The sequence below is a fragment of the Ceratosolen solmsi genome, unplaced genomic scaffold (genome assembly GCF_000503995.2).
Source record: "Ceratosolen solmsi marchali unplaced genomic scaffold, CerSol_1.0 scaffold13, whole genome shotgun sequence".
Classification (NCBI taxonomy): Eukaryota; Metazoa; Arthropoda; class Insecta; order Hymenoptera; family Agaonidae; genus Ceratosolen; species Ceratosolen solmsi.
The window spans coordinates 6,013,783-6,019,226 of record NW_011948418.1 but is presented as its reverse complement, the minus strand read 5'-3'; the positions used below and the strand labels follow the sequence as shown (position 1 = coordinate 6,019,226).

Sequence of the window (5,444 nt, the reverse complement as noted above, 5' to 3'; positions counted from 1 at the left end):
ACGACTGTTCGTTGCAAATTACTCTGTGATAAGCACTTTTCGTTCCTTCGCTCTATTTATAGAATTCGTTTAGTTTATGGAACTTGCTCGGGTATTTTTAGATCGCTCGCTTGCGTTTCTAATGATACGCTAGATACTTTTCTAAAAGCTGATTTTATTTTAGTACTATTTATAGTGTGTCGGTTGTTTTGTTGAGCCGAATGAAAAAACTAGAAAAAAAGCATTACCGATGCAACGTGCAATTATAATTTGTATGTGTTTGTGTTCCTCGATCGAACACAGATACAGCGGAAAAGCATTATTAATAGCTCCGATAAAAATGAGAACCATTATTTAAATAATGTAATTATTATATTTTTATTCATTTAGTAATAATACATTTACATAATAATAGGGACGAAGCGTTATGTTAATCTTTTAAATAAGCAGCACGTAAAAAGTTTTTACATACATGATACGTCCACAATTGCATATTTTGATATTTTTTTCATCCTAAATTACAAACTCGTTTTTTCTTCTTATAAATACATCCAAGTAAGTAATAAATACCGAACTTTCACTGTATAATAGATAAGCAATCTTTTTTCTGATTTCTGAACATTTTAAAGCCATTTACCATGTATCGTCGAAAGTAGAAATTTTTAATTAAAATTCCATGTTTTGTAGAACCGTTTAATTACGTAGTTGGCTATGTAGTTGCAAAAAATATATGAATAAAAGCCAACTGCCTCTCGGTATACAAAATTAATGAGTTTTTTAATTTATCACTTTGTTGTACTTCATTGAACTCTTGATAAAATAAATACTGAGCTTTGTATCACTTTGACGTAAATAAGGTATAAAAAGAAATAACGATTTTTTCATTTTCCGCGCAGATGGTAAAGTTATGCGAGTATTATTCGCGTTACCGTAATGTTATGCTGAGTGAATGAAATATAACGATTAAGCCGAATTTGCTGAATTCAAATTATGATTGCTTGTAATAAATTTCTTTTATGCCTAAAAAGTTGCTTACGCACATATTTAATCATCGGATGGTATTTGAAAATTGCGATCATAGATATAAAAACAATCGAATCCGCATAAAGTTTGCATAATAAAAAATAGGATAAAGTATTTACTTAGTAATGCAAGATTATTTTGATGAAGTAATTCCATAATATGATGCGAAAATGAGGATCATTGAGCAATCATAATTGAATAAATTAATAACAGAATTATTTATAAAAATGTTCTTATAATGTTTCTTATAATTCTTGCGTGATATACAGAAATTTCATTGAAAAGCACATGTCACTTGGTTTATGGTAAATAAATAAATTTAACGTTGCAATATTCATTACTTGTATCTGATCAACGAGTTTTTTTTTTTTTTTTTTTTTTTTTTTTTTTACTATGACAAAACGTTTGCCTTGTGCTCACTTTTTACTATATAATCGCATAGTTGATAACCTTTTCTAGTACAACCACTTGTACAACAAGTTATTTTACCTCATGTCCTTTCCATATTAATCACAAACACTTATTCTTAAAATAATATGACATATAACATTACACTAGCAATCCATTCTTCATCCCCAAGTCAAATATTTTCGAAATTAGTATGCCTTATGCCATTTCTCAATTATAACCAGGTAACAATCGTGTATCTATATATTTATTTCTGTATTTACGAAGTGATATAATATCCTTGATATATTAAATGCGTATGATTAATAATCTGTCGCCATATACTAGAAGAATGTTCGACCTAATATTACGAAATAGATGGAAAACAATCGCGATACGTACACTTATATAGAAATATTTTCAAAATGTTTAATCAAACATCCATGAAAGCCATAATAAGCCTTTATATATTCGAGCTAATGTGGAATACAAGACAGACATCTTAATCATTATTGATAATAAGCCTGTAAATGGGCTTATTGTTAATTTTAATTATAATATGGGAAAGTATATCGAAGTAAGTTTATGGTATTTTTAAGATATTGTGAACAGTTGAACGGGGTCTTGTTGTCATACAAAAATTGTTGAGAATACGTTTTATCACATGTGCTTGTGGAACAGAAACGGATCCAAATCTTTTTTCTAGATCTCTGTCGTGTGCTTCAGCGCTCCAATTATTAAACAACAAATATACGTTTGTCACTATTTAGATCGATTGGACCTCAGAAAAATTTTGCCTTACGTACTCAAACCAAGCTTAAACGAGACAGGCAACTCTAGCCTTAACTCTGTCCCAATAATCGGTAAAGCACGAGGATCAATATCTGCAGATCCAAGCGAATTGCCATTGAATCTCGGATGCGACCAACATCACATCCCGAATGCACAAGCTCGATGCGACCGAAGCCAGCAGGATCGGCAAGAAGCAGCCGGCAATGTAGAAAACTGCGCGCCCGTTTGCTTAGGCGCGCGCTCAATGCCAGGCGCGACGAGGAAAAGGAAAAACGCTGGTAAATTCGCAGGAGGGAAAAGAAAGAGGAGGGATAAGCGCGCGCTTCGGCTGCAGCGATCCGAGTGAAAGCACGCGGTCGCACGTGACCGCTTGCGACGACGAGGAATCCGAAAACTTCCGGAAGGTGCGCGTGCGCGGGACAAGTCCGCAGCCGGATTCCCGGTGTGTCGTCGCGGCGCGGCCTTGCGACTTCGATTCGCGCCGAAGGTGAATCGCCGCCGCCGTGGGCTGCGCGTCGTGCATGCATTATTCGCGCTAACGCCGATAATAATTTCGTTTCGTTGGGAGCCGATAATGATCGCCGATCCCCGCGCGAGCGTCCTCAGTGGCACGGATGCTGAATTTTGGCGGAAAGTCGCGCGGCTATTGCGGGACGTGGGGTCCGGGAAGAGAGGCAGTCCCGGCGAGGCATCGTCGCTCGCTCGTTATTTATCTTACCACTGAACTATAAACGTCAATTTTGTTCAACTTCGCGAGACTATGTAGTGATTAATTTTCGCTTCGTTATTAAGCGACCGGAAATGTAATTATACAACCAAGTTATTTCTTTGTTTGATTATACCGAAAAGTACGGGAGGTGCGATACGATGAAATAATAGTAAGAGCATTGGAGTGTTACGTAGATAGAATTGAAATTTTTTAAATTATACTTTAATCGCTTGCTTAAATGCCATTGCTGTCACCAATATACGCTTTTGCGACCCACTGCCAAATGTAATCATTGCTCATAATTTACGTAAAACGAGCAATGACGTTTCGACGATTCCTTTCAAATAACTCCGAGCATTACAAGTGCCATGTCTCGATGTATAATACATTGAAAGCAGAGAAATAATAATAATCATAATAAATAAATAAATGAAAAAAAGAAAGCCATCGATGGAAATGAAAATATTTCGGAATGAAATTTCTTTGGTCGCTTTTAACGCGATAACGCGCGCAATTATATTTACGCTTGGTTAAAAGTAATTTAAATATTGTCCTGCTTACCGATGGAATCCGACATTAAAATAACATTTCATACACTTGTATAAAATAATAATCGATATAATAGCATATTATTGCGAATTAGTGGCAAAAAGTTTGAATTTAGTGTAATATTAGGAATGGGAGATTTATTTATTTGAAAAGCATAGAATCTGTTAGTGAATTTAGGGCTCCAATAATGTAGTTTGGCTCATTGAATAATAAAAATTTTTTATATTCTACTAAAATCCATAGCAGGAGAAGAAATTTCATTTAATGCAATTACAAGATAGATATTAGTTATATATATTATATTTTCTTATTGGATGATTGATTTTTTTTTACATTGAATTCGCTCTAAGATACTTAAGTTTTTCAATATTAACGTATCAATACATCATCCTTCTCTTTCTTTTCGTTTCCGCCCATCTGCGTCCCGTCTTGTCCCATACCACCTCAACGTACACAAATTCAATAATGAAAACTACGATACTCGAAACATAGCTCGTAACTACTAGTAGTTTCACAATTCATATAAATTAAAAAATTTAAATTTAATTTAATTCTTTTATCATAAGCGCACCTCTTTAGCTTTATTCCTATAAGCTTAAAGTAAAATTGATAACAACGTATTCGTTATAACAAAAAAAAAAAAAAAAAAAGTCAAAACAAAAAACAAACTGCGCCAATGATTAATAATGAACGTGTGTATTCAATAATGTATTTAACCATATTATTACAATGAGTATTGATCGTTGTTTATTAGCGAGTAATTCGATATATAAAAAAAAAGAAAGAAAGAAATAAAGAAATAAAGAAAAAAAACACCGACATGTATATGTGTGTGTGTGTGTGTGTGTGTGTGTGTGTGTGTGTGTGTGTGTGTGTATGTCAATAAAATTGTGCACGACTAATAGCTAATATTAATAAGATGCAAAAGTAATATTAAAAGAATATTTCAATGGAGATCGATAGATCGTGCAATTAATGAAAGCGGCACTTGCATTAGCATTCGTCGTGCGATTGATTATAAAAATCGATACTTCGTTACGATCGATCACTCAAGCGAGACGTCACCAAGAACGAGTCTCGCTCAAAGTAAGAGAAAAGCATAATGATGAAAATAACGCACGCACGCACGCACGCACGCACGTAAGCGCACATGCAATGTGCGTGCCCGTACACGTGTGCGTTTGTGCGTTCGCAAGTTTGTGCCACTCACGTGGTAGTGGGCTGAGCGTTGCACCCGTGTGGCTCGCTACCGAAACTTCGTCGTCTCGACTTGGCCCTCCCTCCTCTCCGTCTCCACAACAACCCCTTCTCGAACTCACAGACAAGCTACACTGAACAAGCGGCGCCGAGGCGACGTTGGTGCACGCGCGCCGATTGCCGCCGGCAGCAGCCTCCTCTCCCACGGACGACAAGTGGAGCCGTCGTCGCGGCGAGCAATCGGAAGCGAGAGGAAAATTGGCAGCGGCTATCGCCTATAGCCCCGTGGCATGTGTGCGAAACGAGGATCCCGAGACAACTGGCGAACGCGGGCTACGAGAACGAGGCGATCGGTTGTAAAGCAGATATCTCCGGCAGCTCGCGGTGCGCCACTGACTCTCCTACAGTCCACCACGTTCGCCGCCGAGTGCTGCTCGGTAGTTTCTTGGCTCTCTGACACACTCTTACTCGGCCCGCGCGCTATACGACTCTGCGCTGCCAAAGCATCCACATCCACGACTATACTCCCTTCCCCTTCTCTTTTTTCCACATCTGCTTTTCTCGCTCGTGCTGCTCGCGGAGAAGCGCGCTCGCTCGCTCGCGTATCTCCGACACACGCGCGATCGTTACGCGCGATAAATGAGATGGAAATGTTTGTACGGCCGCTGATTTCCTGTTTCATTCTCCTTGTCGATCATCAGCGCGAGAGAGGCGCACAGTCGGGTGGTTAAGAGGCGACTTACCGGCACCGATCGGTAAGAAGGCCCGAAAGTGGAGCTCCGTGGAAGGATCCCTGCGTCCGGATTAA

At 38.2% G+C, this 5,444-nt stretch overlaps 1 protein-coding gene across 1 annotated transcript in view; it reads right to left on the bottom strand.

Annotated features, from left to right (window-relative positions):
- The window catches only part of LOC105360170 (UNC93-like protein), a 114,680-nt gene extending 109,569 nt beyond the window's left edge, over positions 1-5,111 (bottom strand). Inside the window, exon 1 of the mRNA XM_011496986.1 lies at positions 4,650-5,111. The gene's annotated coding sequence lies outside the window, so the exon portion shown is untranslated. The remainder of the gene's footprint in view (positions 1-4,649) is intronic.
- Between the last annotated feature and the right edge of the window lie 333 nt (positions 5,112-5,444).